Below are 12015 nucleotides of genomic sequence, written 5' to 3'. Positions count from 1 at the left end.
TCGCCATCATCTGCATCATCACTGGGTACAGAATCAGGGAATGGGAGTGGAGTGGCAAGAACTGTAGGAATAACAATTGTGAACAAAGACGGGGCTGCCACTTTTTGATCTTTTTTTCTACAGTGAGCAAGCAGGTTTAGAAACTGCTAAAGGGTAAACTGAGGCATGTTAAAGCTTTCAAGTTTATCTGAGCAAACATCAATTCGAATCAGGCAACACAAAGCTAAAAGTGGGTAGGAGAGCTCCACCGACAGGAGCCACGGCAAAGGTGTTTTTTTCTTTTCTTTATTGATTAAGGTATTACATATGTGTCCTTATCGCCCCATTGTCTCCCCCCCTCCCCCCCCCCCTTACTCACGGCAAAGGTTTTTATAAAGAAGATGCAAAAAGCAAAGCAAGGAAGTTATTTGACTGGCTATAGCTTATGGTTCCCTTATTTGGGAGAGCCTAGTTGGCTATTTGTGTTTGGTTGTTCTTAAGAGTTTTTTTTTTTTTTTTCTCAGATTCAAATGCATAGACTCTGGCTCAAGATTTGGGTTTGTTTACATAGGCCACCAAGGCAATAGGGCCACTTCAGTCTAATGACTTTCTTCAATTACTTTAACAAAATGCAGTACCAGTTTTCAGCTCAAAACACTTCAGACAGTAAAGAAGAAGACCAGATAAAAAGGGGTCGCTCCCATAATGCTGTTTCTCTCTATTAATTGTCTAAATAGCAGCTACAATGAACTGATCTAGACATGGGAAAACCAGGCTGGCTGACTCTCACAGCCAGAAAAAAACCCTCGTAGGGGCCCCTCCACCTCTCACTTCTCAGTTTCCCATGTATCTCCAAGTGACCAGGAAAACTGGAGAATCGAGACTATGGAGTTTATCCTAACGATGCATACACCATGAGTTGGTGATGATGTTAAAATATGGTCAAATTGGCTGAGAATGTGTTTTAAATGTACCCACCACTTCACTTCTCTTGTCACCTGTCTCCTTAGGATAAGTAGTAGGCAAATAATGTAGCCTACACAACAGAACCTTATGCTCACCCTTGATTGATACAAAGACATTTCATTTCTTTTCCCAAACATCCAGAGCATCCTTCATTTGTCTTCTTTTTCTAACCAGAGAGAAGTTTCTCTTCACTGAATCAATGAAGGAATTAGATCTCACATCTAGTTGTGGCTAAGCAGAGGTTTGTGGTCCTTTAGCTTATACAATGGAGAGGGGTCTTTTTAAGAAAAAACAACAACCAAAGTTACAAATACAAATTTAAGTGCAAGTGTTTTAGACTGAGAAAAGACATGACAGCACCTTATAAATTTTAAAAAGCTAAAAAATTTCCAAAAAAAAAATCTAGGAAAATAACATTTTTATTCATTGCCAAACAAACCTCCATAATACTTTTCTCCTTTTTGGTTGTATAATGTTTAATTATCTTTTCAAAAGACAATGATTATAAAATATCATCTATTTGATAGTTCAGAATCTATAGCCTTAGGAAACCATGTGATTTTGCACAAGCCTCAGCCTTTTTCCGTCAGGTTTTTTAGCCTGTGTAAAAACCAGTTGCAATCAGATGGGCACCAACTCTGTGTGGATGTAGGGCATCTCAGGTTGGCATTAGTACCCTAGGAGATGAAGCTACTGATGGTGACTGATGATGTGAAGGAGCAGGGTTGCTGGAGGCTCTACTTGTAGAGCCACTGCTGTTCCATAGCTCAGTCCTTCAACCCACTGCTTACCCGTGCCCTTGTCAAAAACAGCTTCCCTGGGTGTGGCTGCTGCAAGCTAGCCAAGTCTCAGCTTTCACTGAGCATCACCTATGGTTTTTTGACAGCACTCCCCAGCTACCTCATTGTTTGTTGATGCACCCACCTGACCTCAGGTATCTTCAAGCCCCTGTGGCAGCTTCTTTTGTTCCAGCACCTTCCAGTCTCTGTACACGGACTCCTGAGGTCTTGCTAAGGTAAGGGGTGCTGGCTGGAATCCAGGGTCTGCTGCTCAAATTCGTTTTGCTTTTAATGTAAGGGATTTGCATACTTTGCTAGTGTTTTTGCCGCATGCACTTGCTGGCCCCTTGCCAAGCACATTTCCTTGTCAGCATCTCACACATTCCACAGCATCAAAAGTGATCTTAGGCTTATAGAGGCTATAATGCTAATACTTACCTGACTTATTGATTTTCTTTTAACTTTAACTTTACTTTTTTAATGCACTTATATTTAATGATTTGGTTTGAATTAAATAAATGAATTCTTAACTTTTGATAAGTGATTAAGGTCTGGGATATAGTCTGACATGATATCCCACTCATTCATAAATCACTCTTAAAATGTGTGAACAAAATTAGTTTTCCTCTGCTCAAGCAATAGCTAACATTTTAATTAGCACGTTCAGAATATCCTTTGAACTTGAACTGTATTAGCTGGAAGAGAATCCTCTTTGTGAATTTGAAAACAGTTTAGAGAGGCCAGACCTTTACATTCTAGGCCTTCTTTTTTCTAAACTCTTCAGATTCTTAGGAAAACTTCAGTTCATCATTTTGTTAGAGAAATTTAAAAAACAGTTGGAAGGGAATTTTGGAGGAAATATACTTTTTGCGTGGAAAGAACAGAGCTCCTGTGAGACTGTTCAATGGGAGTCGTGGTAACAACCATTGTAGGGCTGCGTCTCTACTTTCTTGGACAGTTCTGCTTTCATGAACCCCTTCATCCATAAAAATATTAAAAATTCTATAATTGCATTGGCATAAAGGCAAAGTAATCCAGGTTCTATTATATTTATATTTCCCATTTGAGTTTAAAAGAAATGGGAACATTTTCATTGGCCTCTAAAAGTATTGTGGGCCCTGGGCACTGTGGCTTTTGTGCCTAATGGATAAGCCAATTCCACTTATCATTACATTAAAAAAAACACACATAACAAAGAATTAAATAAGAAACTCAAAATGTCGTACTATCCCCTCAGCTTTGAATGAAGAAGATGCACTTACTTAAAAACAAGGGTATTACTAGTTATTTCAACCACAGTGAAGTTTATAGTATAAATACAATTTATCATACTAATATTCAATCCATATTATTATTTTCTAGAAATAAATATAAATGGAATATAAATACTTCTACTCTGTGGTAAACTCAATCATGACACCCCAAAATTGAGTAGGAAGGAAAAAACACACTTTAAGAATCAATATAAGCAGAGATTCCAGTGTTACATGGCAGAGATGTGGAGAAATGGGAAGGGAGATGTGTAACTGATGGGCCTGTCAGGCAGGGCCAAAGCCAAAGGCAAGGTAGGTTTCTGCTTAATTAGCAACATTTCAGGGGCTCCGGGAGGATGCTCCTCCTCTTACTTGATTGATGATATTTGCGATTAATTTCACTGAGAAGGTAGACTTTCCTTTCCACGGTGGCAATGGTGCTTATCATATAAAAGCCCCTGAGAAAATGATGAATTGTATTAAATGCAGGATGCAGAATTAAGGACTGCCATTGGAACCATAAGTTGTGTTAAGGGGAATGTCTTGGTTTTGCCTAGCTTTTATAGAATTTGTATGAGGTTATTCTTTAGAAGTGTAGGTCATCCATTAGCCTTCCTTAAAGGAGGAAGATAGCATGTGGGGGGAGGGGATACAGGTAAAGGAGTCTGGGATACCAAAAAAAGCACCCTTGTTCACAACTTGTGCTATGATCAGGGTAAGGGGCCGTGGACTTTCTGAAGAGCCCTGTTCTTCTGACATTGGTTGGGAAGAGGGCAGGGATGGGATTGGGGGCAGGAGAAGGAACCATGGCTAGAATTAGGCCAAGGAAACCAGCAAGGCTCCTATTATAATTGTGCAGGTTGTACACTGCCTAAAGGTGCCACAACTAAGGGAGGGTGGTGCATTTACTTTGTAGACATTGTGGGTTTACATATTTATTAAAACAGTTTTCTGGCTGATGGTAGTGGATTATCTTATTTTAGTAGAATCATCATATTATGCCCATTTTTCTGAAAGATGGAAGTTAAATGACTTGGGGTAGGAGAGAGTCTCTAATTTGCAGAAAGGTACATTTAGGCTAGTAGCCCTGTACCCTCCAAGGAAGGTCACCAGCTCAAAAGAATGCCTGCACTTCGCCCTCATTGAGGTTGGGAGTCATGTTTTAATCATCAACTTTCCTATGACCTATGTGAAATTCAACTTTCCCCAGATACCATGGTTGCCTTTAGCCACATGTGGCTATTCAGCACTTGAAATACGGCTTCTCTGAGTTGAGGTGCACTCTAAGAATAAAATACACACCAAGTTTTAAAGACTAAATATAAAAGATGTAAAATAGCTTCTTAATATCTAGTTTATATTGATGATACATAAAAATAATATTTTAATATAATGGGTTAAGTAAGACATATCATTAAATTAATTTCACCTGTTCCTTTTTACTTTTTAAATGTGCCTTCTAGAAATCTTAGAATTAAATGTGGCTTGCATTGGTGGCTCATATTTCCATTGGACAGAACTGCCTTAGAAGACTGACTAGAGAAAACAGTCTTCTAAGTAATTGTTTACAGACTCTCCTATGGGGACACATTAAATGGACTAAAAGGTGGTCAATATATGTCATTGAATCTGGACTATTCTCATGCTAAGTAGAGATAGCCTTACTTGAGAGCATCTGGTCAGGCAGGCTGAGAGTGGGGGGGAGAGAGAGAGAAAGAGAGAGAGAGAGAGAGAGAGAGAGAGAGAGAGAGCGAGCGAGAGAGGAGAAAGGTGGGAGAGAGGGAAGAGGGTAAGGGCAAGGGCAAGGTCGAAAGAGAATTTTCTGATATAACCTTTCAAGTAGTACATACTACCACTAACAAAATACCATCTACAGTGAGATTTTTCAGGGCTGGATCAAAACCTAGCTGTCCTAAAACTTTGGAGTGAGGTAGAAAATGCAGTATAAACCAATGTGGAAGAGTTCTTTATTCTGTCAATATTCAGTGTTCCACTGACAGGTACTGATGACATAAAACTAATTTCCAAAACATGAAAGAAAATATATATTCATTCAAATGTTATCATCCCAGAAGTGATGCATGAAATATTTAGTATTCAATGCTGTTGCAGGTTTTATGATAAAAAAGTTATTACATATTTGAGTGGATGTCAAGATAGGGTTGTTGTTAATTTAACAAAGGAAACCCTTAAATAACTTATACTTTTTTCAAATAGGCCAGATGCTTATAAAATAAGAGATGTCTTAGTTTGACAATCAGAAATTGAATACAGTATAAACAAGGGTCTTTCTAGCTGCTAATTCTTAACTTAGTTATGAAAGGTAATAATTCATTTGCTTTTTTGTTGTCATTATTATTTTTTAAAGTATAGATTGTCTTAAATTGTGGTCCCAATAAAAATTTAGCAATTAATAAATCTACCACTTACTATTCTATATTGAAGAAAGAAAACAAGCAATGTTTTATTTAATAAAACTATCATGGGCACCTGGCCCCCTCCCCTCCCCCTCCCAGGCACCTGAGCCCTCACCCAAAAGAAAAACAAAGTTGTTGCTGATCATCTGCTAGCGTTATTTAAGTAGTCTCATATGAACGTACTGGCTCTTTTTTTTTTTTTTTTTTTTTTTTTTTAGTATACATTTGGTTTTAATTCCAGGCTTCTTAGGATTTGATCCTTCTCTCTCTAGAGTGAAGTGAATGGTGTCCTTGATAAGGAGTGTTTGTGGGAAAGAATGCTTGATATGAACCCAGCCATAGGCCAGGAAATACTTCTGAAACCACTAACATATTAGAATAATTTCACAAAGAAACTAGAAGTACTTAGAAGTTTGTATCCTGATTAAGAGTGTAAGTTCTGGAGCCCGAGTGCCTGAGACTGAATCCTGGCTCTGACATTAGCTATGACCTTGGGCAGGTCACTTCACTGTCCTATACCTTAGAACCTTCATCTGTAAAATGGGGTGGAGGTGGGAGGGATAAAGTATCTACCTCAGGTGCTCATAAATGTTAGCTATTATTTAATTCTCCTACAGTGTTTTAAAATTCTATGCCCATAGTCTTGAAAGTATTTGTGGAGCAAATGAAATGTACAAAGTTAGTTTATTTAATAGACTTCCTTAGCATGCTCTTAGTCTACCAAATTTCCAATGATATGAGAGTATTTGTTGTTACAATGGTCTAGCTCTTTCCTCCAAACTTTGTGGTTCTGCCTTCTTTTTTCAAAACTCCATCTTTGCCTCTCCCAGTCAGACTTGCCTCTACACGTCTTTAACATCCCGGATAAATTAAAGACGTGTTTGCGGATGGAAGGTGGCATTTCTTCATCTCACTACCAAATTCCATAATTCCTTCTTCTCCTGTGTATCTAGAAGATTGCTATGAAACAGAAAGGCCAGTTCCAACTGGGGGTTTTGTACATATTTGATTTAATAGAGTTGAGATAAAGTTGATAGGTACTTTTCTGCTAAATACTTTCCTGCAGGAGTAAGTATTTCAAGAACAAAGAAGAGGGTGGCCACAAAGAAAAAAAGTTCTGTTGGAAGTCCGGTGGTGCCTGAAGCTGTTTTCTCCAAAGGGATCGGGGGCGGGCTGGCCTCTGGGAAAAGCCTCGTCCTCTATGGGTATCTGGCCAATGGTGTGCGTGTGTGTAAGTCTGGGGATGCTGAGACTGAATCCAGATTCTACCCTATTAGGAGTGAGAAGGTGGAAAAATTAACCCCTTTAACTTCAATTTCCAACCTGTTTAATGAGAATAATGCAACCCATCTCATAAGGTTGTTTTGAGGAAATGAGACGGTGTAGGTAGAGCCCTTGGCACACAGTAATCCAGGAATGTGTGTTGGCTATTGCTCTTGTTACCATTAATTTTATATCTGTGCCTTTGCACATGTTATCTCTGCATAAAAGTCTCCTTACCTCCTTGTTGATGTGGAGAACTCCTGTTCTTTCTACGAATGGCTCACCTTCTTGGAGAAATAGACCCTGATTTTTCCCTAGTGCTAAGTCTTGCCTGGCTCTGTGCTCTCAGGTTTTGTACATATGTCATGATTTTTAAATACATATTTTTATTGATTTCAGAGAGAAAGGGAGAGGGAGAGAGAAACATCAATGATGGGAATATTGATCAGCTGCCTCCTGCACGCCCCCCACAACCCAGGCATGTGCCCTGACCAGTTATCAAACCGCGACCTCCTGGTTCATAGGTCAATGCTCAACCACTGAGCCACACCAGCTGGGCTATCTCATGATTTTTAGTTCTGTGTTCACATTCACCTTCCCCTAAACTGTAAGCAATTGTAAACATAAAGCATAAACTCAACACAGGCTTACTGACTGAATTAACAGTTTCTTTCTCCAATCCTTAACCCTCCTGACAACACCCCAGATATCTTGCACCTGATTTCATATTCTAGACTCTGATTTTATGGCCCAGAAGACCCCTCACTCCCCATGCTTCTTTGTATTGTATTGAGTTGAGCCTTCTTTGTGTCCTCCTCAGAGCTCTCCAATTATGACAACCTCCTCTTCCATCTCAACAAATCTCATTCACAGTCTTTCATCATCTATTTCAAAGCTGTCTCCTAAATTAAGCCTCACTTAATGATTCACATCAACTCACCTTTCCCCAACTCCACTCAAGATGACTGTTCAGAATGTAACATCTATGGCATAAAAGCAATCTCAATTGGGGCACTATTATGGGTGCCATCTGAATTGATGGATGAATTCTTGATGGGGAAGTGACTTTTTCCACTCCTCCCCAAGCCCTCCCCCCGCCCCCCCCGCCCCCGTGTGGACTGATCAAGTTGAGCACTCCAACGCTAGATGTTAGGTATAACAGATGTTCAGTTTTTCACTCTGGAAGGAAGGTTTGGGTTTCTTGCAAGGGGCTTTGGGTTAGGTATCCTTTATCTGGCAGGTGAATTATTTGGGATGCCTTTGACAGTTAGTTTCAAAAGACCCAACTCAATGGCTTAAACATGAAGGGGATTTATTATCTTGTGTAACAAAAAAATTCCAGAAGTCTTCCACATTTTGTCTTCTATTGCACACATGCATATGTATATATACACATACATGAAATATATCTATTTATCTATGGTTTTCATTTATTTTTCTTATTTCATTTTTTAATACATTTAGGAAGATACATACTTTTGTTCTATATGTTATCTTTGTTTAACTTAATGTGCTACTTTTAGATTTTAATTCTTTTGACATTATCTTAGTTCTTTAATATGAGCAATGTGAACATTAGCATAATTCCTCTTCCGTGCTTCTTTCCTTCTGGTTCTCCACTACTCAATTTGGTTAACATATTATATTTTATGTTAATAAAATATAACCTACTATTTTAAATAGGTGTTGTGTCACTGAATAATAATCCTTTGACTCACATTTGTCGCACATGAAACCATAAATGAACTTACTTTATCATCCACCTTCTTTCTCTCTTCCTCTTCCAAACAGATAGGTATGCAATTAAAAACTTTCAGGACATACAGCATGCCATCCTAATCCATACATTTGCTTTAAGATCGGTTTTACAATTAAATGCATTCCATGCTCCCTAGAATTCCTTTTGCTTTAGGTTAAGGAATTTGCCAAAAGCTACACAGAAAGTAGGTGGCAGAGCCAGTATTTAAACAAAATTTGACAAAAAATGTCATGTGTTTTCCACTACATCATGCTTTTATTTTAAAGTAAAAATACACACACATTTAAAAAATAAACTATATCATAAACAAAAGGGAACAAGATAGTACATGAAAACAATAAGCAAAATATAAAAAGAGGTAAAAAGGAAACATAATAAAATAGAAATAATGGACAAATATATGAAAGAGGCTAAAAGTCACTTCAATGGCATAAAACATGCAAAAATACATGATTTAAAAATTTGTGTGTAGGTACAAAATATATATTTTTGAAAAGACATTGACAAGCCAATAATAAAATAAAGGGTAAGAAAAGATTAACAAGCCTATAGAGGCTTAATCTTTTTTTTTTTAAGGCATTAAAATAGTAGGTTAGGTTAAAAATCATTAGCGACAGCCTGGAAACCTAGCATTGGCAGTTTGGGATCAGAGGGATGATACAGGGATGGAGATAAAGGGTGGGGAAAGGAGGGGAGCAGAACGGTCAGGGGGTCCAGCACTTCTGGAAGAGACCCCAGGTGTCCATATGTGGCCCTGGGGCATAGTGTTTGACAGATTTAGCTCGAGCTCCTCCTCAGAAGGAAAGCTGAGACAGAAGGGAGAACAGAGGCCCTCGGGCTTTCTGCTTTCCTCACCAGACCTCACAAGTAAAGCATACTGACCTTCCTGGAGGAATCACACAGTGTGAGGGCCTAATTTTAACCTGTCACGTTTTAGCGGTGTGACTTTGAGTAGTCATCTACCTCTCTGAGCCTTGTTTTGCCCACTGATGGTTTCCCTATTGGTGAAGTGGGAATAATGCTCCTTATCTTATATATTACTGTGAGAACTTAATGCAGAGAAGCACCCAAACATTGGAAAGAAGTTCTTTCTTTTCTTTTCTTTTTTTTTTTTTTTGATCCCTGAGGCACAAGGAAGGCTTCTTCTTCTTTCTTTCCCCATCCAAGCGTTCATCAATTTCCCTCACCTAGATTTATTTCATTTCACTTCTGAGATCAGAATGTTAAAAACAAATGCACAGGGGATTGGGGGTGAGTACATCTGAGACAGAAGGTAAGCAGCAGCCTTTGGTTCCTCCTAGTTGGGCTACAGGAGCGGGTGTCTCGGGGGGAGGGGGGAGGGAAGGGGTCTCATGGTGAAGTGGAGAGGCATCTGGTGTCTTCAGGGTACAGGGTCATTTTGTGCAGTGGGAGCTGTGACTGTCCTTCCCAGGGCACCTAGGGCCTCTGTCCAGACACTGCCCCAGCCATCGGGTCTAACAAGTTTCCAAAGGTCCTGCAGAGGGAAAGCCCCGTATCCTCCTCCTGGACTAACCTAGTATGCCGGGGGCTTGGGGGTGTCTGGTAGGTCAAATGCTAAATCTTATCACTGGTGTTAAGTCTACAGATGGGCCTCTCAAAACTAGACTCATCACTGTATTGCAATAGCCATCCCCCAGAAATCCAGTTGCTGGTGTTTGAGGGCAGCCAAGTGGATACTAAAAGTGACGATTCTCTCACAGCATCTTGGATCCGCAGGACTATTCCTAGATCCACGTTTAAGTGCCTGGTGGTTTTCCTTCCCTTCTCAGTCTCTGTTTAACAATCTACATTAATATTTCAGGAACAATAAGGCGGCCTGTGCATTGATGGTGCTTTATGTCCCAGGCTAGAAAAACTCTTTCCTTGGAATTGGATTGCTTTGTGCAGTTTAACAATCTGAGCTAGGCTAAGAGTCAAGCAATATTGCCCTTATAATTATCTTGTCATAGCCAAGAGATGATAGATGAGGGCATGTCTACTCTGCAAAAGGCCAATTCAATTGTGACATTAAACAGGTGTCATAATTCAAATGAAATACAAATGGTGGGCTCCAGCCCAATCCAGTGACACCCAGTCAGCCAGCACCCCTCCCCACAGCTCTACCCGCTAAGTTATACTGACAAACAGGTTATTTAAGTAGAAAATAAAACATTAAAAAGTTAGAAAACATTCACTGAAAACAGTCTGCCTCCAAATTTGCACTGAGTTCAGTGAGATTTCTGTGCCGGCATCAAATAGAAACAGTATCATGTTCATGCCTGTTTATTTAGCAGTATCTGGGGGGGTGGGGGGCATTTTAATAAGAAGATTTCACTACAAATAAAGGTATCAGACTGTGGGGCAAAACCTTATTAAGAATTAGAAAATAAACACATTTCTCTCTTATTGATAAAGAAAAAAAATAGGACATTTCTCTCTTATTGCAAAAACCCACGCCCTCTTCCCATGGCCGCCAGTTCCTGTCGCCAACTCCCTAAGGGCACCAGAGGAGTCCAGAGGACATTGCAAGCTTCAAGGGACTTAGAGCAACATCAAGTTAACCAACCGGGGAGGGGTCTCCACAGAAGGCCGTCCAAAGCGTGGACGCGGGACACGGGGATTACCTGGGCGAGGGACTGTATTTGGCTTTTCTAGTTCAGAAAAGGCCTCCTGATTTCTGGCTTAGGAAATGCAACCCAGTGATCAATACCTTGCCTTCGCCGCTCTATGTCAGCCTAGTTCCACCCGGTAGACCCCGTGCACCAGCTCTGCGCGCTCCAGCTCTCTGGGCTGAGGCCGCTGCGCCCCCAGAGCCTTTCCGCCTTTCTGTCCCCGCCTGTGCTCCCCTTTTTCTTTACTGAACGTGAAACCAGCGGCCACCCGCCCGCCCCGTCCCACAGGCGCCCCCACAGAGGCACACTCTGTACCTGCGGGGGATGGAGAGAGATGCTCAGAGATGGGGCACCTGTAGGTGACACGCCCCTTGGGAGGAGCGGCGGGTGGAGCCCGCGCCCCACGGTCCCCCTGCGCCCCTCGCCCCCAGCTCAGGCCCATGGAAACGTCACCTGAGTGTTCGCCGTCCTCCCTCCCTGGAGTGACAAGGCGGCAAGCAGCCCGAGCGAGGGAGCGAGCGTCCTTCTCCGAGCGAGCGACTGCAGACCTAGCCCACAAGCCCTCCTTGCAAAGCCGCTGGGCTGTTCCAGCTGCAGGAAGGTGGGGAGTGGGAGGGTCTGGATCCGGCCCGCAGGACCGCGGCTAAGACAGGTTGCCAGCCAACCCTTTCTCCATTTCCACAGGGAGTGTCAAATAAAAAAACCTCGGGTTTACCCTTACCACTGAGAGCACGCTTCATCCCATCAGCACATCTTTATTGAGCGCCTACTGTATGCCCCGTGCTCTTCTGGGATAAAGTTGCTCTCACGGAGTCTGTGTTTTTTTTTTTTCAAGTGATCTAATAGTTATTTAGGTTCCTGTGAACATTTGTAGGTGCTTCTGGCCAAGAAGTGAAGGAACAGAAATTTGACCTTTTAATTTCAGCAAATGTTTATTAATGTTCCAAAGATTCAAAGGAAGAGAGAGGGAGAGAAGGAAGCAGGAAA

At 41.0% G+C, this 12015-nt stretch overlaps 1 protein-coding gene across 1 annotated transcript in view; it reads right to left on the bottom strand.

Moving 5' to 3' along the window:
* The window catches only part of MCHR2 (melanin concentrating hormone receptor 2), a gene marked incomplete at its 3' end in the record, with an annotated part of 31928 nt that extends 20325 nt beyond the window's left edge, over positions 1-11603 (bottom strand). Inside the window, exon 1 of the mRNA XM_080664643.1 lies at positions 11482-11603. The remainder of the gene's footprint in view (positions 1-11481) is intronic.
* Positions 11604-12015: the final 412 nt, after the last annotated feature.

This window comes from Plecotus auritus, assembly GCF_963455305.1.
Source record: "Plecotus auritus genome assembly, chromosome: 4".
Taxonomy (NCBI): Eukaryota; Metazoa; Chordata; class Mammalia; order Chiroptera; family Vespertilionidae; genus Plecotus; species Plecotus auritus.
Note: the sequence above shows the minus strand (reverse complement) of the source record. Positions and strands in the feature narration are given on the sequence as shown.